Source organism: Equus quagga, chromosome 13 (assembly GCF_021613505.1).
Source record: "Equus quagga isolate Etosha38 chromosome 13, UCLA_HA_Equagga_1.0, whole genome shotgun sequence".
NCBI lineage: Eukaryota > Metazoa > Chordata > Mammalia > Perissodactyla > Equidae > Equus > Equus quagga.
Window position 1 is genome coordinate 96589792 of NC_060279.1, and position 26346 is coordinate 96616137.

Consider the following 26346-nt stretch of genomic DNA (forward strand, 5'->3'; position numbering starts at 1 on the left):
ACTGACCGGCTTGCTCCCTACCTACGCACTCCTTCCCTAGATGTTGTCAGAGGTACTGTGGTAGAGATACAAAGGTCCATATGAGTTTATGTGTGTGTGCATGTATTTGCATGTGTGTGTGTTTATTTTTCTGGGTCTGGGTGAGCATGCAATCTCTACTTGTTTTGGTCATATTTGTGTATTTATGCTTGCGTGTGTTTGCCTGTACCTACTTGCATCTGTGTGTGTGCTCGCATGATTTTCATATGTGAAGGTGTTGTTTGTGTTTTGTGAACATCCTGATATGTTTCTGTGTATGAGTCTGGGTGTACTTATGTGCACATTTTTGCATATGTGCAGACTTGTATGTGTTTATATAGTTTCCTACTTGAAAATGTGATTGCATTTGCATGGTGGTCATGGTATATGTCTCTGTGTGTGAGTCTGTGTGTGCTTGTGTGTTTGTGTATCAACCGGTTCCTGTCTTTATAGGGCCCAAAGACCCCCAGTGTCTATCTCTGCAGACCCTTCCTTCATCCTCCATTCTGTAACAACCACAGATAGGAGTGATGGGAGAGATGGAAAGAGCGGGGAGAGACACAGAACTGGTGAGACTCAGAGGTGGAGTTGATAAGGTGGAGAGAGAGACAGAGAGACTGAGACCTGACAGGTGGAGCATTCAGGTCCCCTGGAAATCTGATAGCTCTGACCAAAGCCAGGTTGTTCTGTCTCTGCCCCTGGTTCTATCTTCACAGTCAAGGAATTTTCTCTGATTGTCACTGACAATCTGTATGGGTGTGGCTCTCTCTCCTGCTACCTCTCTCTGTCTTGGTGTCTCTGTTCCCCGCAATAGACTCTGAGCTCCAGGAGCTCAGAGACTGGATCCGGTGTGAATGATATCCGCTGCCCTTGCGTCTGTCTCCATCATCACTCTGAGTCTTCCCCCACCCAGCCTGTGGCTGGCTTACTTCATATTTGCTGAATATGTGTCCATGTCTACCTTTCTTGGCCTGGGCCTGACATTTCACCTCTCTCTGTCTCTTTCCTTGAAAAGAGAGTGAGGGGAGATGAGACAGCATCTTTCTTGCAACATTAGGCACAACCCTTGCTGGACCCAGGATCCTCATGCTTGTAGTTGAGTCATACTTCTCCACTCAGAAGGAGAGGACCAGCAATCTTGACCTCTTGAATTCAGGGGTGGAACCTGTACTTTCCCGACCTTATAGAAGTGCCACCAGGGACTTTCCTGAACCCAGCTACTGGCGTCTGCTGTGCTGTGTGATCTGGCACTGAGCTTGGGTCCTCATTCCAGCCCTGGGAATCACTGGTGGGGATGGGTGAAGTGCTTTACACAGTGTAACTCATTTACTCCTCACCCTTTGAGGTAGGTATGGTTGTCATCCCAACTTTATAGATTTGGAAAGCGAAGCACAGAGAGATTGAAAGTGTTGCCCAAGGTCAGCTGCCGATTAGACCTGCATTGTCCAAGATGGCAGACACTTGCCACAAGTAGCTATTAAGTATTTGAAATATTGCTAGTAGGAATAATTAAAACCAAAATTTATTTTTAATTGAAAAATTGATACTCAACTCAGTTGTTGGAAAACTTCTAAGTACATTTGGAACAACTTGGGTATGTGGAACTGCTTTTTCAATGGTAACTGTCATGAATCTAAAGACATCAACTATTTCTGAAGACATTTTAGGGTCCCAGTTAAGATACACTGTAAGTGCAAAATAGACAACAGGTTTCCAAGACTTATAAGGAACAAAAGGTATGATGAGAGGCAGAGGCAGAAACAGAAAGAAACTGAGAGTCAGGGAGATGCTAAATATAAATATTCTTACAGATAAGAAATATCTTTATATATATATATATCTTTTTGAATTAGTGTTTTCATGTTCTTTGTATATATACCCAAAAGCAGAATAGGTGCATCATATGGCATCTCTATTCTTAATTTTTCTGAGAAGTCTCCATACTGTTTTCCACAGTGGTTGCACCAGTTTGCATTCCCCAGAGGAGTACTTAAGGGTTCCCTTTTCTCCACATCCTCTTCAATACATGTTATTTCTTGTCTCGTTAATAATTGTCATGATGGTTGTGAGATGACATCTCATTGTGGCTTTGATTTGCATTTCCCAAATAATTAGTGATGTAGAAAATCTTTTCATTTGCCTGTTGACCATATGTATATCTCCTTTGCAAAAATGTCTGTTCTTATCCTCTGCCCATTTTTTCATCACGTTGTTGGCTTTTTTTGTTGTTGAGTTGTATGAGTTTTTATATATTTTGGAAATTAACTCCTTGTTGGATATATGATTTGCAAATATTTTCTCCCATTTGGTGGGTTGTCTTTTCATTTTGTTGATGGTTTCCTTTGCCTTGCAGAAGCTTTTTAATTTTATGTAGTCCCTTTCATTTATTTTATCTTTTGGTTCCCTTGCCTGAGGAACCCCCTTCCATTCTGATTGGTGAAAGACCCATATCATTTCTGATTAGTCACTGGCTCACATCTGTTTGGATTGGTTAAAGGGTGATGTTTGTTCTTTTTGGTCTGGCAAGAGTCTTACAGGTTGTTAAATGTCTTCAATATTACCCCGGATACACAGCTGCAAGAGGCAATCAGGAGAGCAAAGACACCAAAGGAAAGAGAATATGATAACAACAATAGAAAAGTAATCCCTCGTTTCCTGAACACTTACATACATGATATCAAAAACAACCACAGGTGATGAACTAAGGCATAGAGAGGTTAAACTCCTTGCCTAAAGACACATATCTAGTAAACGGTAGGGTCTGAGCGTGAACCCAGGCAGTTTTCCTCAAGAGCCCACCCTTTTGCTACTCTGTTGGCCTTGAATAGAGAGAAAAAGAAATAGGGAAATGAAAACTGGCACAGAGGAACATGGGGATGGGTAGGGAGAAAAGAAGAAACAGAAACTAGTAATGGATGCAAGGGGAGACATTTCGGATTGTCCACTTCCATGCCCAGGAATGCTCCAATCCTAAGAGTGAGTTCCACCTTAAAAATCCTGTTCACACACTGGTCTTGCGTTCTTTGCTGGCAGGGAGACCTGCAGCACCACTCTCTGCTATGCACTGCGCCTCCTTCTTAACAACCCAGATGTTTTAGGTGAGGGGGGCTTATGGTGGGGGTGGGGGGCAGCGACAGTCAAGGATTTCTGAGGCCATGCTGGAAGGTCATTGGGTGATGGGTGAACACATCTGTCCTGATCAGTCTGTAAAACAAAAAATCTACCCCTGTAGGGATTGTAACTCTAGTCAAGCTTTGCTGCTGACAAAGCTCTTTGAAACGGATAAGATGCTTACAGTTTACAAAATCTTTTTCATTCAGTGAAGCAGCCTATGGTTTATAAAGGGTACTTTTATACTTATGAAGTGTCTTGCACATTGCAAATTGGAAAACACTTGGCAGATTTTAAGGTGCTTGATGGTTTACAAAGCATGCTCCAGTCACAAAGAATTACCATTTGCACAGCATTTTGCAATCTATAAAAGCACTTGGGTCTTGACAGAACAGTTTGACTTTAATACTTTGAGTTTGCAAAACAACTTGACTATTTGGAGTATATTACTGTTTACAACTAAGTAAAAAGCTCCTCAATTGGTTCTCATCTGGAGGGTCCTCAGATCATACTTGTTGAAACTCTCATCTAATCAATCTCCCTTATTTTACAGATATGAATTTAGGCCCAGAGTAGGGAATTGACTCATCCAAGATCACATGGCAAATCAGTGGCACAGAAGGACAAGAACTGAGTTCCAGGCAAAACTCAATTTAGTTTAAAGAAAAACATGTACCTTAAGTGTTCAACCAATTTCCACCTGCCCATCCTTCCCCAAATGATCCCTCTCTTAATGATAATGGAAACATCAGGCAAGGCTTTGCCACAAGGAAGCCATTAACTGTCTTTCTTGATGATTTTTTTGAGAAGGAACAATAACCAAACATTTTAGTAAAGACTTCACAAAACTTTCCCCCTGTCTGCAGGTTATTTATTTATTTATTTATTTATTTATTGTGGAAGATTAGCCCTGACCTAACATCTACTGCCAATCTTCCTCTTTTTGCTGAGGAAGACTGGCCCTGAGCTCACATCCATGCCCACCTTCCTCTACTTTATATGTGGGACGCTTACCACAGCATTGCCAAGTGGTGCCGTGTCCACACCTGGGATCTGAACCGTTGAACCATGGGCCGCAAAAGTGGAACGTGTGAACTTAACCACGGCACCACAGGGCCGGCCCCTGAAGGTCACTTTTTGGGTGACTTCCTGAGCCCAGCACTATGGACATTCATTGATGACCCCTCTCCAACTTTCACCATTCTTAGAGAAAGTCCAGGCAGAGATAGACAGAGTGATCAGCCCACACCGTCTCCTAGTCCTTGCAGATCAAACAAAAATGCCTTATATAGATGCTGCCATCCCCAAGATCCAGCTGCCCCACCACACTTTAGACTCCCATTCTCTCATCAAGGGCACTCATTTCCGAGGGTATCTTCTCCCTAAGGTGAGAACAGCAGGACCACAGAATCTTGGATGTACGGTGCTGTCTGCCTGCAGTCTTAGGCTTCATGTCTCTGATTGTGGACTGCAATGAGATATTTCATTCCAGATTCTGTGGGAGGGAGGGAGAATTTAGAAGTTCACAAAGGTCCTCTCCTTTCTGTCTTTTTTATATTTTATCTTTAGTAGATGTTAGATTTTCTGAAAAAAAAAAAAGATCATATATTTATTAAAACTTGTTATACAGTAGAGGGTTTTTTAAAACTATTTTATAATCTCTCCTACCTTCCTCCTTCATGAGAAGCATTCACAATATATTTCTCCTTCCACACTTTCTTTAAATTATATGAACATATAGCACATATATACATGTATACACAAAGATCGGTTCATACTATATCTATCATTTTGGAACCTGTTTGTAAAATGCGCATGTCTCCTTCCCCTCCTGTCTTTATGTTCATATTAATGCAATCGGCAACTTGTTTTTTATTTTGTGTCTCTGTGTGCGACTTCCCTTTTATAATATTAGTATGATGTCGATATATTTTCAGGTCAATACCCAAGGTTGTAACTCATTTTTTCTGAAGTTGCAAATGTTCATGAGTATAGATGTACCTAGGGGTGATACAATATCTAGTCACCAAATGGGCACCACCCACTATATTGAATTCTGGCTTTTGTGCCAGAGTCGGATGCTTGGAGGCCTCTGCTGATCCAGATGTGACCCTTTTAGTTGACGGGTCATGGAGAAGTCCAAAGGGTCTTGGAGAACAGGGGTCAGGGTGGTCAGTAGAGATTCCTGGAGAGCTCAGGACACAACTATTATCAAAACGGGGCAGAATTATTTCAATTCATTATTTTGGCAATTATTTTAGCCACCAACTGTAGACCATACAGTTGGTGAAGCTTATTTTCAACTGTAGAAGTACCATCATTGATTCAGCTGCTTGCTGTTGATGACCCTTTGGGTCCACTTGGCTTTGACACCCTCTTAGGACACTACTGTGTACACCATCCTGAGTTATGTCCTCCATGACACACACCACTTTGAGAAGCCAGATGCCTTCCACCCTAGCCACTTCCTGGATTCAGAGGGCAACTTCAGGAAGCAGGAAGTCTTCATCTCATCCTCCATGGGTAAGCCATGCTCCTTACACTCTATAAGAATGCCTACTTGCCCCCTTTTCTGTGTATGACTTTCTCCCTTTGTCCAACCCCAAACACTGTGTGAACATTTTTGAAAAGGATGAGGATTCTCAAGGAAAGAGAAAGCAAGACATGTACAGACACTATGATAGTGTGAGTGGGATGAGAGTGAGGAGGTATGATGGGAGAGAAAGGTGGAGAGTAAGTTGTAGATAACATGAAAGACGACACACATACAGGCACGTGCACACACAAATGACAGACAGATAAATGGATCCATTATTGAGCATCTGACATGTGCCAAGAATTTGGAAAAGCATTTTCAGCTTTTTTTCATAATAAAAATAACTTTATTATTTTTTTCTAATTTTTATACAAACAGTGATGCAATTAAGGTGAAAGTAAAAATAAACTGCAATTCACCATCAAAATCATATCTGTTAATATTACAGATGTCCTTCCAAATTTTTTATTACATATACACCTGCATACCAAGGTAGGTGATGGATGAATAGATAGAAAGATAGATAGACAGATAGATAGATAGATAGATAGATAGATAGATAGATAGATAGATGATAGATAGATAAATAGGTATAGATAGATAGATGAAAGAAAGAGGGAAAAAAAGAACAGAAGAGAAGAGAAAAGAAGGAAAATTCAGTGATTTATTTCTTGTGAGCCTGTTGTTAAATTCCAAGTCACAGACTAGAGTGCAGTCCAGGAGCCACGTAAGGCACAAAACTTTGGGGAATATTCATTCTCAGGGTCCTGCAAGTGCCCTGATCCAATCACCTATCAGATAATTTAACTTTTAGCCACTGGCTTGAAATTTATCATATGCTAAAATTTTAAATCTCCTTAGGTTTGTTTCCAGTAAATTTATATTCTGATGTGTTTTACTATAGGTTCTTCTTTTTAAGAAATTTCAATAGAGTTTCGTGGCGAGAATTGTCAAATATCTTTTCAGATCCTGTCAAGAGAATCAAATTGATATTTTCCTTTAACCTGTTAAAAAATAGTAGATGCCCTGGTGTTGAATCATGCACTCTCTTGTAGAGCTGGAACAAGAAAGGCCCAGAGGGCAGGGGGCCTGCCCAAGGCCCTGTAGGAAGTCAAGACCTATGTTAGTCAGGACAGGCTAGGCTGTGATAAACAACCTGAACATCTCAGCAGCTTAAAGAATATGAGTGAATTTCATGCTCATGAAATGTGCCCATACCAGGCCATCACAGTCCTTTAGAGATAGGGACCACTGGATACTCTACCTACCACATGCAGAAACAGTAAACAGCATGACATATGTCAATTTAGCCCTCACTTCATTGGCCAAAGCAAGTGCCATAGAAGTTCAATGTGGCAGAGATGTTCAATGCACCGAAGGATGTGTCCTGAATGTTTGTGAATGATAATGCTCTTTACCACACTGAATGAGGCAGCTTTCTGGGCCCACCCCTTTCCCCCTGAGGCTGCAGGTCAACAGGATGCCATCCACACTGTGGCCCAGCACAGGGACTCATTTGCTGCCCACCCTTGGTTATGCCAGTGACATAAGCCTATGCTGAAGTCAACAGTGGATCCTGAGGGCTCCATCTAGATAGGACACTTTTGTGATGGTGGATCCCATTTTGCAGGAAGATATGAGTGGTGTGTATGAGAGACAGAAACTCAAGGATGAGGATGGGTGAGGAGTGCAATTCAACATGTTTATCATAAATGACAGGACCACCATCCAATCATAATGGCCACTGGTGGTGATGTTGAAACAAGGTCTAGGAGGCTTACCCATTAGCTGCTGATTGTGGACAAGTCTGGGGTCTAGGGGCAGGGCCAAGGTGACTAGATGAGTGCAGACAACTGGAACCTTAGAGCAGTGGCTGTGCATCACCTCAGTCAGAAGTAGTTCAATATTGGCTGTGAAGGCAGCCAATTGAGATATGGGTGCCCACCTACTGCATATCAGTCCAGGACAGGGGCCATGGAGGTTTTGCTCCCCTCTACCTCTCTCATGGTTTCTCATACCCAGGGTACAGCAGCATGGATTTTTCCATTGTTTCACATTGTCTCATAAACTTGCTTAGTCGAGAATTTACTTAACCAGAGACACAGAGAAAATAGAGATTGTGAGACAGGCAAAGACAGGGACCAAGATAGATAGAGGAAGGCACAATATCGGATACACTAAGAAGAGGTGGGAAAAGAGAAAAACCCACACCACTTGTGTCGTTGGTATTGAGAACAGGAGTAGGAGCAGAGGTAACTCATATATAAACCTATGTAAATACTCATGCAAATGTCTGGGGAGCCTGGAGGTGGGCAACCAAGTGCTCTCAGAGGGCTCCTCCCAATGAAACAACCCCCATTATGCCTTCAGGAAAACATCTCTCTGGGTGAGAGCTTGGCTCACTCTGAGCCCTTCCTCTTCTTGACTTCGATGCTGCAGAACTTTTCTTGCGCTCTCAAAAGGTCCTAGAAGACATTGACCTCACAGCAAGGAAGAACGTATTAGTGAAAATGCCCCCGTGTTTCAGCTCTGTTCTTGCCCCACTGGGGAGGGGGAGAAAGGACGCAGATCCCCTCAGAGTCCTCACATCCAGCCCCCACCTCTGCCCACAGTGAATCTGTGGAGGTCTCCTGACTCCTCCCTGCTCTCTCTTCTTGTGGAATGTCCTGTCTATAGTCTCTCCTTCATTCAACCTACTTTAGACATCATTTATCCAAGATGTCCTGCACTATTGACCGAGAGTAAAATCTCAGGGTTTCAGGGCCAGGAAATACTCAACAACTCAGTGTTACCACCACCCCTAGCACAGTTAGGGAAAGTGAGGCCTAAAGGAGGGAAAGATTTAGATCCAAGTTTACCCAGGACAGCAGCAGCGGGTGCCCTCCCTCTGGCCCTTGTCCCTATCTGTATCCCCCACCTTGCTGTTCCCTCCTTGAGTTGAGAGGGCCAGTTCAGCCCTCAACTTCTGTACTGAATGAATCAAAAATATCTCCCTTACTTCTCTGATTTTATCCTCTAAAACCAGTCATATCAAAATTAAGTTCTCCTATTTCTGGGCAAAATGACTATCTGTGCGGCCTTTCCATTGTTATATATTTTTCTTTGGAGGTAAAATTCACAGAGCATAAAATTAACCCTTAACTGCATTAAAGTGTACATGTCAAAGGCATTTTGTACAAATCACAATGTTGTGCATCTGTCAACTCTATCTATTCCCAAACATTTTCATCACCCCCAAAGGGAAATTTTGTACCCATTAAGAAGTCAATTCCCATTCTTCCTCACTTCTAGTCCCTGGCAACCACTGCTATGATTCTGTCTCTGAAAACTTACCTGTTCTGGAAGTTTCATATGAATGGACTCAAACAGTAAGTGACCTGTGTCTGGTTTCCTTCATTTAGTATGTTTTCAACGTTCATACACATTGTAGCATGCATCAGTACTTCATTCCTTTTATAGCCAAATAATATTCCATGGCCTGGAAATACCACTTTTGTTTATCCCTGCATCAGTTGATTGGCATGTGGGTCATTTCCACATCTATCTATTGTGAATAGTCCCGCAGTGAACATTTGTGCACAGGGTGGCCCTGCTTTTGCTTTAAGCTTCACTGGGGCAATGGAAGGAAGGTGATCTTCAGCCTCCACCTTCAGACCTGAGGCTCTGGAAGGATGGGGCCAGACCTCTCCTCTCAGATGCTCTTCACAGGTGGTTTTGAACATTAAATGAGACATTGCTGATAAAGTGGCTAGAACAGTTTCTGCCACCAAGTAAGCATTATTTAAGTGATTGATAAATAAGCAAATCCTCATCTTTGAGTTGATGCTCAGAGAGGTGGAGTCACTGACCCGAGGTCACAGCATGACTCACACCCCAGCCTGGTGACTGCCAAGGCTGAGCTCTTAGAAGTGGATGACATTTATGGATCAGGAAGGAAGGTTGGATGCTATGGTTGGGAGTGGCATTTCCCACCAGCCCTGTGCCTCAGTTTGCCCCCTGTCCCATGCTGAGTGGCCCAGTCAAGTCACGTCTAGAGTGAGGCTGTTTCATGAAGAAGGGTGGGAGGGATAGTAGGTTCCTATATCAGGGAGGGGGGATGTGGGGATGAGGATCACAAATAGCCAAAGTAACCCCCCCTCCCATGTTTCATCATTCTCTGCCTCAACCCCAGGCAGGTGCAGTGTGTTTAGGGCCCAGTGCTCAGGAGAAGGGAGGCTGTGGGCTGCAGTGGAATGAGGAGCTTACTGCATCTCAGATTACAGGTCTTTAGTCAGCCCAAGCTACACCTACACAGCTGAGGGAGGCAGATGTTCTTGTGGTCACTCATGGAGCTAAAGAATCTTCCACTCTTCCCTGTTCAGGCCACAAACAGTAGACTTCAGGCTCAACTTGAGGAAGTGGCCAGAAAGAGTGATGTGAAAGCTACACTATAACTTCATGAGGAAAACTGGGCACTGGTTCTAACAAGGGCTCTGTCCCCATAGTTGTGTTGTGTGGGATTAAGGTTGTTCAGGAGATCGTGATGGAAAAGTCAAGGGATTCTCCAATAGGTGTGAGATTGGGTTGCTAGAAGTGGTTTCATGGGGAATCAATGAGTGGAAAGCAGAGAAAGGAAGTCCTGAGAAACAGGTAGGTGGAAATTGTATAGTCTTTTATGACCTTGCCTTGGAAGTCATGCAGTGTCACCTCCACTGCATTCTATTTGTCAGAGCAGTTACAGATCTATGCAGATTTAAGTGGAGGGGAAAAGAGGACATCTCAGTGGTGGCACGTCAGTGTCACATTGAAAGAGGACTACATGGGACAGGAGATATATATACCTATACAGTTATATAGATGTATACAGTGGAAATTGATAAAGAAACCTTAACTAAATTGGAGTCAGAAGGACCTGCAGGGGGAGCTCCCACACCCTATCACATATCATCAATATCATCAGTTACACCAAGGAGGAAGAGACAGATAGATGTTTGCATCTCTGACCGGAACTGAAATTACTTTACTACTGAAAGGAGATTCCCCCCCTGCCACCCCCCACCAGTCAACAGCCCAGCTGATGAGAAATGACACAGCTCGGCCAAAGAAAGTCATTGTCCCCCTGAATTATTACCCTCCTCCAATGGACTTTCACTTTAGAACAAGCCCCTTCCTACTCCCCTTTTTCCCTATAAAATCATGCTCCCCTCCTCGGTTTCTGAATTTACCTATGGTTTGCCATGGTATTCACATGCAGAGTTGCAATTCTTTTGGTTATTGCCTAATAAACTCATTTAGAAATAAAATAACAGGAAAATCTGCCTTTTTAGTTGACATGTATGGTGTCAGAAACACGGAGCCAAAGGAAATGATCCCCTAGACACATTGACTCCCAAAATCAAGCAAGGTACCCACAGCCCCTTGTGCTCATCGCTTATGTGTGTTGCTGCCTGTTTTCGGTTTGGTGAGGCTTCTCTCAGATGCTGAGCTCCGTTCTCCTTGCTTTTTGAGCTCTCAGACTTTATTCAGAATCACAAGAGGCTTTGTCCTCTCAGGGCAGGGACCTTGTCCTTCTGGTTCAAGGCTTTGTCCTTGGGTTCAAGGCATCATCTTTGGTGAGTACTCAGTTTTTTCTGAAGGTAGAATAGTTCCTTTTGGGGCTCAGGCTTGCTAACAATCCAGAAGTTTCCCTTGGTTTTCAGATTCCTTTTTGAATCAGGACTAGAAATCTGGCAATTTTTCTTTTGTTTATAGATTCCCTTTGGGGACAGGGCAAGGATTTTAGGAACCTTCTGGAATTTTCATAGGAAATTTCAGAAATGGGATCCCAGGCATCTAAATGTTATTAGGGAAATCCTATTTCAGGGACCCCAGACTGGTTTATGTTTAAGAACTTTGGGCCTCCTACATGCACAGTTTTAACTAAGTGGGCCAAATAGATCAAAAGTAGTACAGAATTGCAATGTCCATTATAGGGGACATTTGATTTCCCCAAACTAGCTTTTCTTAAAATCAAGTTGGAAGACTGTGGCTCTAAATTTAAGCAAAATAAATGTCACGGCTATTTTTGTTGGTACCTGGAAGCTTCCCGCTTACGATGCAAATAATCAATAACCAATCTGTAGGTAAGGGAGATATTTAAAGAGCTAATGTGAGGACTAGCCCAGAAGCACTCTCTTCCCCAGGGAAGAAAACCTCTGGGAAAATGTGATTTACAACATGGTTATATACCTTTTCAGAACAAAGAACATACAGCAAGCATGATAGAAATATGTTTTTTCCTGCAAATTCATAAGGAAGTGTTCTGTCACAGTTTAGCATGTACACAGCAGATAAACTTGATCTTGGTTCACTGGGAAGAAAAACTTATCTTCAAAGAACTACAGGTGTCAGCATCAGAGGGGGAAGACACTCATCCCTATCTTTAAAGACTGCATTCTTTGCTTTGGGGAAATGTTTGAATGAGATGTACAGGGCGTGTTTGATGGGCTGGAAGTCAGGCTACTCTGAGATAAACATGTTTTAGTTCAAATCAGATTTAAACCACAATGCCTTCCCCATATATCCCGATATGTGAAAATTTCATTTTATTCTTATTATTTTCATAATTTTTCCCCTTGTGGCCAATAATCTTTTGATAGAAAGCATTGATGACCAAGTTATTGTCCCTTGGTGCCAGAGTGGTTGCTCCCTGCCCTGGGTCTTCATGTCCCTTGGAGCTGGGATTTCATTTTATTTTACACAGTTATTCATGTTGGGAGAAAATACCTGAGCTTAGTGAGCAGAGATAAATGTATATTCTCATAGGGGAAGCATTCCATAGATCAATAATTTTGGATTTTCACAGAACCATTGTACGTGAGCTTCAACAAGATTTTGTAAACATTGCTTATAACACTTGTTGACTATAGAGCAGATATATTAGCTAAAAAAATGACAATGAAGTGTCTAGTTCAGAAGAATAAGTGTTAAGCATAATCACTATCAGAGAAGAAGGCTCATTCAGAATTATAAGAATGATCAACCATCTCAAGTTGCTGAGTGATTGTTACATGAGCTTGCATATCAGCCTTACAACATTGAGTAAACTGTAAATAGCTTAAATATTATTATTAAAACAATAATTCCAAGAAACAGCAAAATAAGAATTGTAATCCGGATTGCCGAAGGCAACCAATATCTGAAGGGAGCCAACTAAATAAATTGAGACCTGGTGAAGTGTCGCTTAAGGCATTCACCTGTTTTATGTGTTTTATCAGAGATGACAAATTGGAAATTTTATCAGGTATAAAAACGCAGTATTCAATTTGAATTACAGCACATGGAGCAACTCGGGATGTGGTTGGGATACCTAAGATCATTCTATTTTGAAGGACAGCCTTTCTCATTTGGACATCTTACTATTCAATGAAGCTATTCCTGTTTGGCTATCAGTAATCTTCAACAAAATGCTAGAAGATTGAAACAACAATAAATTAAAAGCATCATACACCACAATCAAGTGGGAATTATTCCAGACATGCAGGGATAGTTCAACATCCACACCTCAATCACTGTGATACAACACATTAACAAAGTAAAGAATAAAAATCACATGATCATCTCAATAGATTCAGAGAAAGCATTTGACAAGATCCAACATCCATTTATAAAAACTCTAAGTAAAATGAATATAGAAGGAAAGTACCTCAACATAACAAAGGTGATATATGACAAACCCACAGCCAACATCATATTCAGTGGGGAAAAACTGAAAGCCATCCCTCTGAGAACAGGAAGAAGACAAATGTGCACACTCTTACCACTCTTATTCAACATAGTACTGGAGGTTTTGGTCAGAGCAATTAGGCAAGAGAAAGGAATAAAAGAGATACAAATTGGCAAGGGAGAAGTGAAAATCTTTCTGTTTGCAGATGACATGATTTTATATATAGAAAATCCTAAAGAATCCATCAGAGAACTATTAGAAATAATCAACGACTACAGCAAAGTTGCAGGGTACAAAATTGATTACTAAAATAAGTTGCATTTCTATATGAATAATGAACTAACAGAAAGAGAACTGAACAATACACTCTCATTTACAATTGTAATAAAAACAATAAAATACCTAGGAATTAATTTACCCAAGGAGGTGAAAAACCTATACAATGAAAAGTGTAAGACGTTATTGAAAAAAAATCTAAGATAACATAAAGAAATGGAAAGATATTCCATGCACATGGATGGAAGAATAAACATGGTTGAAATGTCCATACTACCTAAAGTCATCTACAGATTCAAAGCAATCCCCCAATCAGAACAAATGACATTCTTCATGGAAACAGAACAAAGAATACTAAAATTCATATGGGGCAACAAAAGAGCCTGAATGGCTCAAACAATCCTGAGAAAAAAGAACAAAGCTGGAGGCATCACAATCCCTGACTTCAAAATATACAACAAAACTGTAGTAATCAAAACAGCATGGTACTGGTACAAAAACAGACATACAGATCAGTGGAATGGAATAGAAAGCCCAAAATAAAACCAAACATCTACAGTCAGCTAACCTTTGACAAAGGAGCTAAGAATATACAATGGAGAAAGGAAAGATCTTCAGTAAATAGTGCTGGGAAAACTGGACAGCAACATGCAAAATAATCAAGGTAGACCATTATCTTTCACTAGACACAAAACTGAACTCAAAATGGATTAAAGACTTGAAGGTAAGATGTTAAACCATAAAACTCAGAGAAGAATATGTAGCTAGTACACTCTTTGGTGTCAGTCTTAGAAGGATATTTACTCAGGCAGGAGAAACAGAAGAGAAAAATGAACAAGTGGGACTTCATCAGACTAAAGAGCTTCTTCAAGGCAAAGGAAACCATGAACAAAATGAAAAGACAACCCACCAACTGGGAAAAAATATTTGCAAACCGTATGTCTGACAAGGGGTTAATCTCCAAAATATATCAAGAACTCATACAACTCAACAACAAACAACAAATAACTAGATCAAAATACAAGCAGAGGATATGAACAGGCATTTTTCCAAAGAAGACGTATGGATGGCCAACAGGCACATGGAAAGATGTTCAATATCAATAATCATCAGGGAAATGCAAATCAAAGCTACAATGAGTTACACCTGTTAGAATGGCTATAATTACCACACTACCAAGACAAAAAAGCAAATGTTGGAGAGGATGTGGAGAAAAGGGAACCCTCGTACACTACTTGTGGGAATGCAAACTGGTGAAGCCACTAGGGAAAACAAGATAGAAATTTCTCAAAAAATTAAAAATAGAAATACCATACTACCCACCTATAACACTACTGTGTATTTATCCAAAGAACTTAAAATCAACAATTCAAAGAGGCTTATGCACCCCTGCGTTTATTGCAGCATTATATACAATAGCTAAGATGTGGAAGCAACCTAAGTGCCCATCGAATGACGAATTGATAAAAAAGATGTGGTACATATATATATACACATATATGTATACATACACATATACACGTGTATATATGTATACGCAATGGAATACAACTCTGCCATAAAAAAGACAAAATGGTCCCATTTGCAACAACATGGATGGACCACGAGGGTATTATGTTAAGTGAAATAAGACAGACAGAAAAGGACAAACACCATATGATTTCACTCATATGTGGAAGATAAACAAATACATGGACAAAGAGAACAGATTAGTGGTTATCAGAGGGGAAGGGGGCTGGGCGTGGGCACAAGGGGTAAAGGGCACATATATAGGGTGACTTACAAATAATAATGTATAACTGAAATTTTACAATGTTATAAACTATTATGACATCAATAAAAAATACACAGCATTCAGTTTGAATTATAGCACACGTACCACCTAGGGATGCACATAGAATATCTAAGTCCATTCTATTTTGAAGGAGAGCTTTTATCATTAAGGACACCTTAGTATTCAATAAAGCTATTCCTGTTTGGCTATTGGGAAAGGACTGTTGAGTAAGTTTAGTCAGGGCTTCTACATGTGTTATGACATCTTCTAACTATATGAAAGGAATGAATGTAGCTGGTAGGTGGTCACACCAGTGGAACACTGAATGAGTTCATCTGGCCTTAAGGAGAGGAAGACTGGCAGCAATTGTTAACTTAGGAAGAATCCTTCCCTTCATCTAAGGGAGCCCCAGGGAGCAGCGTCCTAGCCATCCCAGCAGCAGCCAAGGCCAAAGATTTGTTAGACGAGACCATTGAGTTTCAATGTGTGCCACTCAATAAATGCCTGGCCCTTGAGAACAGTCTGTTTCAAACTAGTCTTTTTTTTTTTTTTTTCTAAGAATGATAGTATTTTGACATGTCTCCAGCTGTATCCATCCCATGTTTTGGGTACATTTAGGTAAGTTTTGTTTGGAATGGTTTCTCTGTTCCAGCATAAAGGTGTTCATGACTTAAAGACCCATAACTAGGAGTAAGGCAAAGAAATCGACATGAGATTTGTGTGAAATCTCCCCTAGTTGTTGTTGTAGAATCCAATTTCTTTTGTTTAGTGGCAGATTCTTGGGATAACTGAATGGTTTGAGCAAGAGAAAAGGAATAACCTTGCTCTTTACTGTTAATAGTGTTGGCTATTAGCCAGATTTCAGGATCATAATTAGTAATATCAGATGAAATGTGAACATTGTAACTAGAAATCTCTATCATACTACGTTGTTATAGAGCTTTGCCATCTGTACCTTGAGGGCGAGGAACCCTTCAGGGTAACCCTGATACACTAGCAAAGGGAAGCTGGCCACATATCCAGCAATTGGACTGATTAATATGTGAAGCAAAGAAATTAACCCATTGTCAGAAGACATCGCCATCAGAGGTCCATTCCGTGAATTGAATAAGCAACCAAAGTATCAGAAAAACCTTAAATGACATTCTGGTAGCTAATTAAAAGATCTTGTACTTAAGCTCTGATCTATTCTAGTCTAGAGGGGTAGAAAGAGAGTATTAAAATTATAGGAACAACAATTAAAAGACACCAAAAAGGCAACCTACAACACAAGGAAGGTGACTAGTATCACATAAAAGTATTAAAATTGCTAATATACTCAATAATATGATTAATATAGCAATTATAAATGAGTATACAGCTTAAGCATTATAAGGGTTTAAACTAAGGGATATAAGGTTGGGGATACAGGCCTGGTCTAGGATCTTGGGACAGCTATCTACAACAGATGTCACCTTCTTCTCATCCTGGTTGGTAGTACTTGTCTTAGTCAATAGAAACCTGGTGTCAGTTACAGGAGTTGAAATCTACTCAATAGGAGGGGCCTTTTTTAAAATGCGAAATTTGAATCCATGAGTTTCTATCATTTAATTTTGCCATGCATGGATTGGTTAAAAACCTGGAAAATTCTAATGGGATTTTCAAAGAGTCTTTAAAATTTGGTGTATTTTCCGATGAATAAAATCTCCAGCTTGTAGATTATGATCCTTAAGGTCTTTATCTCCCAAGGGATCTCTGTGAAAAGAATCTGCTGCCAGTTTTTCATTTCTTTCTAATGTCTTAATAAGATGTTGACAATAATTTAAGATAGCTCCTTTGAAAACAGTTGGTTCATTCATTCCTTCATCAAATTGCATAGGGCAGCAGCCTGTTGTTATTTGAAAAGGAGACAGCCAATGTTTACCAAAGTGTGTAGATCTAAGATTGAGGAGCAGTAGTGGAAGAGCTTCTGGCCATGAGAGGTTAAATGCTCCTGAAAGTTGTGCCAATTGAGTTTTGGTTGTGCTGTCAGTTCTTTCTACCTGTCCTGAGGATTGGGGATGATAACTGCAGTGAAAGTGCTGCCTTATATGCCAAATATCACAAATAGATTGAATTATTTGCCCAGTGAAATGAGTTCCCAGTCACTGTGTAGATTAATAGGAATTTCCCAGTGGGAATTATTTTTTCAAGTAACAACTTACCTACTGGTAAGCTGTTGCTCTTTTGAAAGAGAAAGCCTCAACTCAATATGAAAATGTACAAATCATTACTAAGATATATTTATATCCTTGAGATGGTGACAAATTTGAACAATTAACAGATTTGAACAAAGTCCAATTGCCATACCTCAAATGGTCCCTTAGAAAGGGGAGAGTGGTTTCCTGTGGTTACATTTAGGACATACAGGACAAGAAGCATAGATTTTATGAGCCATTGTGGGAGAAAGTTTCCAAAAATATTGCTTTCTCCACAAAATCATCTTTCCAGATGCCCAATGGGTTAATTTATGTATATGTTGGACTGGGGAAATTGTGTTCCAATAAGCAATATAGGTTTTTTGTAGGGCCTAAACCACATTTGCACAGTGGGGTAAAAAATTCCCCCTTTTGTTGTCATATTTGTTTCTCTTTTTCTGTGGTGATTTCTTGAACCTGCAGAATGAAATCTTTCACTGGCTGAGCAGGGTGAACAGAGAGCAGTGGGCATTCTCAAGGCTGAACATGACAAATTTTTAAAGCTGCCTACTTAGAAGCCACATCAGCAAGTTGATTTCCCTTAGCTACCAAAGTGTCAGATTTGGAATGCCCCAGTATTTTAATAATTGCCAATGTTTTCATAGTGGTATACCATTTAATAATTCTGCCAACTGTTTTCTATCTTTTGTAGGTTGCCCTGAAGAGGTTAAACCTTCACAATGTTTCCATAACATTCCGAAGTCACGTGCCACTCCAAAAGCATAATGGCTGAGGTATACATATCTGCGAACTGGTCTTCAGCCAACTGACAACCTCAAGTTAAAGTAATTCATTGTGGTGGTTGTGCTGATTTTATTTCTGGTAAATAAGTACTCTCAATTGTGCCCACTGAAGAAATTTCTGTATATCCAGCTTGGTAATGTCCTTCCTCATCCTTTAAGTAAGACCTGTCTTTAAACCAACTTAAATCAGCATTCTCAGTAGGAATTTCTTGTGAGTCATTGCTAAGAGCAAGAAGGTAATCTGTTATTAAAATACAGTCGTGGTCAATTTCCTCTTGTGGTTATGGGAGCAAAGTTGGACGGCTGAGATTTTTACACTGGGATAAGGTAATATGAGGTTCACAAAGCAACAGAACTTCGTAAGAGGCCAACTGGCTTACAGAGTAATGCTGAGTGTGATGAGAATTTAAGAGATTCAACTGAGAGTGGAAGATAAGTAGAGAAAGGAGACTCCATCACCATTTCTTCAGTGCCCTTGCATAAAAGAGTTATTGCTGAAATAGCCCTCGTAAAACATAGAAGTCCTTTTGCTACTGAATCTAAGTGCTGACTATATTATCCTATAGGTTGACGTTGACCACCATGGTTTAAGTTAAAACACTTAAAGCATTTCCTTTATCTTTCTGCACAATGAAGAAAAGTGGCAAGGTGTAATTAGGGTGTCCTAAAGCTGATGCATGATCCAAGATGAACTTTAAGGTATGTACTACTTTCTCTCTTTCTGGAATCCATTCAATCAGGCCAGGCTGGTTGGGCTTAAGTAAGGCATCTGAAAGTTGAGCAGTAAGTGAAAAGTTAGGCACCCAGTTCCTGCATTATGCAGTTAGACCTAGAAATCCCCTCAAGTGTTTTTTGTTTTAGGGAGAGAAAAATCCAAAATTCCTCTAATCCTTCCATAATCAATCAAGAGTCCATATTTAGAGATTATGTGCCCTAGATATTTCACAATAGGCAAACACAATTGGGGTTTACCTTTGGACAGTTTATGCCCCTTAGATACCAGTTGCTGTAGTAGATGTGTTGTGCCCTTTTGAGAGTCTAATTCAGGCTTTTAGCATAAGAGGAAGTTACCTACATATTGAATTATAGTAGGATCACTAGGAAAATCTACATTAGCTAAATCGCCTTGAGTGTTTGAGAAAAGTAAGGAGAGCTTTCAGTATAGCCCTGTGGCCTAACTGTTCCAGTGTACAGGCAATCTTCTCAAGTAAAGCCAGAGACATTGACTGTCTTTTTCTAATAGAATACTAAAAGAGGTGCTGTATAAATCAATTACTGAAAAACAGCAGCTGTTATTTGGAATGGCTGAGAGCAGAGTGTATGGATTTGAAGCCGCAGAATGTGGAGGAGTCACAATATTATTTATGTCTCTCAGATATTGAACAGATCTCCAGCTTTTTCCATTTGGTTTTGGTACTGGTAAAATTGGTATAAAATTGGTGTACAAGGACTGGTACAAAGAATTATAAGTCCCTTTTCAAGAAATTTCTGAATAATAGGTCTTAATCCATTTAATGCCTCTGGTTTAAGTAGATATTGCTGAATATTAGGTAGAGGCTGAGAGCATCAACAGACACCTTGAGTGAATGATTTTATCACCATCAATTTTTCAGTAAATAAATTTTGGTCAGCATCCAAAGTTTCTAAATCTTGAAGCATTTCACCCTTTGGTGAAAAGGCAATATGAGCATTGTATGCTTCTAGGAGTCTTGCCCAATCACATGAATTGGAGCACACTTTACCAGGAGAAACACGTTTCCCTGTGATGGTTCCTAGTTGAAAGGTTATCAGCTCCAATTGAAAGACTTGCATTGGTAAACTAGAAACTGCTGCCATTTGAATTGCTTGTGCAATATGGGGCGGGGGGGGGGGGGGGGGGAGGGGCAAAAAACGAGAGCAGGGTTAAGGACAGATAACTTAACCCTGGTATCTACAAGGTCCTTTGAAGTTTCCCCTCCAATAGTTATTTCATCTTTGGTTAAGGTATTAGCGAGGAGGTGGGGAAAAGACTTCTCATAATCCTGAGAGCATCTCTATTGCTTTAAAAATTCTCCATGTTCTAAATTCTGTTTAAGTTTGTGGCAATCATGTTTGAAATGACCAGGCTTTTTGCAATATAAACATCGTCGTCAGTTTGCTTCTAGTCAGGGTTTGAAAAGATGTCTTAACTGGGCCACTAAATTGTTGCCATTGTAGATTCATAACCTTAGTGGCTCTTTTTCTTTCTTTAGTATAGTTTTAGAGACTTTATCTGCAATAGTGACAAGTTCACTAGAGGATAAAGTGGCCCAGCACAATTCATGCCTGTTGATTAACCTTGCTGATTCCTCATCTAATCCTTCCAAAAAGATGGAATCTAAAATTGGATCATTTTGATGATGCAGAAAACTCTCAGGACCCATCCTGGAGTATTATTTGAACGTTCTTTCATATCTTTCAAAGTAATCAAAAATAGTGTCTCCAGGCTTCTGCTTACATTGGTAGACCATGATCCTTTCTATTTTCTCAGGAAAAAATCTGGGGAATAGCTTGATACAAGTCAAGAACAATTTCCTTGCACTCTGAAGGTCAGCAATCTCATGTTTATGAAAATCTTCCATGGGTGCTTTCCAATTTGCCTCCTTTACCCAATCCTTAGCTTTAATTCTGGATACTGGCAACTGCACAAGCTGATATAAATCTGAGTATCCTGGTTCATATGTTTTAACAGTTAGGTGAAGTGATTGAACAAACCCTAGAGGGTCTTTTAACGTGTCTGAGAAGTCCTTATTTAAATTCTTAAGTTCAGTTATAATCCAGGGAGTAAACACAAATGCAGTCTCAACTCATCTAGTAGGTTTCTCTTTAAAGGGAGCCACAATGACCTTAGGACTCTCAGTATTTGTTTTCTGAGATTTACTTTCAATATTAGTTCCCTGAGATTTAGTTTTTGTTTCCCCTAGGAGTAGATGAGGAGAAGGAGGCAAAGTAGAGAAGCTAGGGCACAGAAGTCCAGTAAAAAGAGGATATAAATGTGCTGGAGGAGAAGAGAGAGGGCACAGGGCAGCTAGTACTCTCTGAGGGGCTGAAAGTGGTCCTGAAGGCCATGGAGGAGGTGAAAGTTGGTGCAGCCTCTGAATTTTTCTCTTTCTCTAATATAGCCATAGTCTCTACCAATTTCCAGTTAGGTTCCTTTAAAGTTGTCATTTTGCCATTACCACAATATGAAGCTTCTAAATTCCTATTATGATATGCTTCCTACTCTATTTGTTTAATTTTATGGCCAATTTTTTCCAATTGTGTGCACAAGTAAACTAATTTTGATAGGTTGAATGTTCCCCATTTGGGCCAGTTAACACTCAACTCATCTTTAGTTAAACCTTTCCATTTTGTTAAGTACTTGCAAGTACTTGTTCCGTATATGTTGTATATAAAGTCTGAGCAATTTCAAAGGACAGTGTAGTGGGTCAGAAGTTTGCTGCTTGTGAGTGCCACTTCCTAGAAGGTCATGAAATCTCTCATCTGTTTCTTCGTTTCTCTCACTAGTAAACTAAAATTACCATAGGGGCTCACAGTGGTGGATGATCAATCCTTATATGTGTATCCCTGAATAAGACTTTAATTATTTAAAGTAAAGGATCATGATGGAATTCCCTATGGGTCCACTGCACATCATGAGGATCAGCCTCAGACTCTTCCACTAAGTTCTCAGTCACCTGAGAGTGCCTTATGGCTAGAAGGAGCTGATGTCCCTTCTCTTCAGAGTTGCATGAGTTCAGTCTCTCATTTTACTATCAGACAGTTTGTTCAAATTTTACAAGCACAATTCTTTTCCAATTAAAGCCAAATTAAAAGGAAAGCCAAAACCCAGTTCACTCCAATATTTCTCCTAGGCCCTTTTGCCAGGACATTTTCCCCTAGGTTCCTCTTGCCTAGAAAATGCCTCCCTAGATTCCTCTTATCTAAGTTATGTACCAATATTCACCTAGTATTAAGACACCTAGTCTTAAGACCTGAAATAGTTTAAATAAATATCGGGACCATCAACTTAACAAGGACATCCTGATTTCAGGAGAAATCACCAAGACACCTGAACACTACAGTGAAGCCAGAGGGGATCAATGGGCTCATGCTGGTACCAAGTGCTGGTCCAACGTAAATTCCAGTTGGTCTCTGGCGGGCTTCTCTGAAGTTCTGCTGGCTACACCAAGAAGTGTTGAATCAAATAATAGCTAACAAATCTGTAGATAAGTGGAATCTTTAATGAACTAATGTTGAGTACTACCTTGGAAGTTTCCCCTTCCCAAGGGAAGAAAGAACTCTGATAATCATGGTTTAGAGCATGGTTATATACAATTTCAGAACAAAGAACATACAACAAGCATGACAGGAATATAAATTTTTTCCAAAGTCACAAGGAGATGTTTTGCTGCAGTTCAGCACTCATGGCAGGTCAACTTGACCTTGGTTCTCTGGGAATAAAGGCTATCTCCAAAGAACTACTCATATTGGCCTCAGTGAGGGGAGGACATTCATCCCCATTATTAGAGAGTAAATTCTCTGCTTTGGAAAATCTTTGAATACAATTCAACATACATACAATGCATGTTTGTATATGCAATATATGCAATGCACGTTTGGTGAGAAATAAGTCAGGCTGCTCTGGGAAAAACAAGTTTTATGCTGAATCAGATTTAAGCCATAATGGTTTCCCCATATACTTCAATATGTGAAAACTTATTCTTATTCTTATTTATTTTCAGAGGGAACAGCAAGGGAAGAGCCTGAAGGTGGAGACAGCATGGAGACAGCATTTGAAAAATTAGATGAACTCAGTGAGCCTGAGTGTGGATTATAGGCGACAAGGGTGAGGAGCTCAGCTGGGCTGGTACTTGGCAGCTGATAGAAATTTGGATTTATCCTGCTGGCACTGGGGAGCCAAGGAGGATCTTGACACTCTCTGATGTGCCTCAATCTCAATTCTCCAATCTTTGGCACCATGCAGAGAAAACCTGTAGCCCAAGCTTCCTCATCACTGGTAAAAAAGAAGACCTGAGAATCAAGTTCCTATTTGTGAGTTCCTTTGGTGGCTTCAGTGACCCAGGGACCTGGATATGCCCAGTGCAGTGGCGCCCTCCCTCATTTCACCTTAAGTGAGAGTTGTGTGGGCCATGTCGTGGCATGGGGTCAATTCCTCCATTCAATAGTCCTGTCCTATGTTTGAGAGAGGCAAAGAAGTGGAAAAATAAGGACAGAAACCAACAGAGAAGGATATAGTGAGTGAGAAACAGAGAGAGGGACAAAGGGAGATATAGGGGGAGATAGAGACAGGGGAGATAGTGGTAGAAAGAGACAGAGAGTGAACATGAGACAAGGAGGGAGGAGAGGGGAGAAAGAAGAATAAGGAATGAAGAGGATGGGAGAGAGGAGGAAGGAATGGGAGAAGAAGAGGCAAATAAACAGAAAAGAGAAAGAGCGAAAAAAAGAGTGACATAAACAGACAAGAAAAATAGTAAAGGATAGAAAAGGAATCTCTAGAAGGAGATTAAAAATGAGACTGAGAGAATCAGACAGAATCAGATCCAAAAAGACAGGGGCAGGGAGTTAAACAAGATGGAAGAAAGGAGAAACAAGGAGACAAAGAGAAGAGAGACAGAGAAAGATTGTCTGACAGGAGGTATAGACAGAGAAAAACACCGAATCCAACTGCCATAAAAGGAAGACAAGCCGAGCTAAAAAAGTGTTAGAGACAAAGGGATACCAAGTTTGTCCACTGGACAGCACACAGGATGGTGTGGATGTGGTGAGAGGAAGACAACAGGCATCAGGATGATCTGGAAACAGCTGGGTCAGAGAAACAGTTACAGGAGAAGAACAAGCCCAGAGCACTGCCCCAAGTGTCTCTAAGCTCATGTCTTCTAAGTTCTGTATGTGCCAGAAACATGTGGACCCTTCCGCAGTAGCTCCACACACGCACAACGTCTTTCAACTTGAAAGGTCTAGCAAATGCCTGGAAACTCATTGACATGACCTTCCAGGATTGTCAGCTTTCAGAAGAACCACAGAGGTAAAGGAGACGACTCTCAGTGTCTCTGTCTGAGTTTTTGGCTCCCTTTCTCCTCAGTTCTCTCATTTCTCGTTTTTACTGGATATGCCGAAAAGATGCCTCCACACAGGCACGCTATCTATACTTGAAAGGTTTAGGAAATGCCTAAAACATCACCCTTGAAGTTGCTTTTCCAAGGTTTTCAGCTTGCAGGTTAAGAACCAATGATGTAAGGGAGAGACTCCCTTTGCCTTATTTTTTCTCCAAACCCGATGTTCATAACCTGTTGGGTGAGGTTCCTTACACCTCTGAGAATCTGATGGAAGCCATAGATTCCTGTCTCAAGTTCATCAGTCAAACTCACAATGTCATGTACAATTTGGAGATTTTTCAGAACTCTTGAAGCACATGGCTCTCAGGCTGAGATAAGAAGACATCCTAGAGGCAGACAAATACATGCCATGCCAGAGATGCATCCCATACACACTTACCACCATACACACAGAAGCAAAAACAAAGCATAACTGCATTTATAAGATCCTAAATATGGATGAGGTGCTATTCTAGGAATATTTACAAAGATTAACTTCTTTAACCTCACAATAGTCCTGTGAGATAGATACCATGCTCCCCGTATTAGAAATGGAGGACATTTAAACTATTAAGTCAGAAATATGCACACATCTACTTGCAGAGGCAAGCACACAAACACAGACACACACGCACACACAACTGGAAGTGGGTTCTTATGCTCTGTGGGGACTTTGAACCATTTGGAAAACTAGCATAAGCTACAAACTCTCTTCTGCAAAAATGGGCATAGCACATCCACTCAAATATTTGGACCTGGTTTCTGAAGGCCAGAGAATCTCCTAAAAGTGCACCCTGAATTGCAAGTTAAAGGCCAATATCAACCAAGTGTATTGCAATAGACACACTTTGGGATGTGACAGGAAGTGAATGTGCACTCCCAGAGGCACAAGCTGAACTTACCCATTCTGGAAGTTTTATATGAATGGAATCACACAGTAAATGACCTATGTCTGGCTTTTTTCATGTAGCACATTGTTTTCAATGTTCATCCAAATTGTGCCATGTATCAGTACTTCATTCCTTTTATGGCCAAATAATATTCCATTGTCTGGAAATACCACATTTATTTATCCCTGTATGACTTGATTGACATGTGAGTTGTTTCCACCACTGTCTATTGTGAATAGCGCTGCTGTGAACATTTGTGCACAGGGTGGCCCTGCTTTTGTTTTACTCTTCATCAGGGTAATGGAATGAAGGTGATTTGCAGTTTTCACCTTTGAACCTGAGGCTCTGGAAGGATGGGGCCAGACCTCCCCTCTCAGATGCTCCTCACAGGTGTTTTTGAAGATTAAATGAGATAGTACTGATAAAGTGGCTAGAACAGTGCTTGGCACCAAGTAAGCGTTATTTAAGTAATTGATAAGTAAATAAATCCTTATCTTTGACTGAGGCTCAGTTGTGAAGTCACTGTCCTGGAGTCACAGCCTGATTCACACCCCAGCATGATGACTGCCAAGGCTGAGCTCTAAGACATGGATGACTTTGGGGATCAAGTAGGAAGTTTGGGATGCCATGGAGATGGGTAGCTGTTCCCATTAGCCCTGTGCCTGGATTTGCCCCCTGTCCCATGCTGAGGTGCCCAGTCAAAGCGTGTCTACAGTGAGGCATGGAGAAGGGTGAGAGGGATTCCTATTCTTATATCAGGGAAGATGAATGTGAGGATGGGAATCCCAGAAAGCCAAAGTAACCCCCTCCCCTCTTCCATATTTCTCTGCCTCAACTCCAGGTGGGTTCAGTGTGTTTGGGCCCAGTGCTCAGGAGAAGGGAAGCCTGCGGCTGCAGTGGGGTGAGGGGCTTACTGCATCTCAGATTACATGTTCTTAGATGGCCTGAGTGACACCTTCACTGCAGAAGGAAGGGGAAGTGC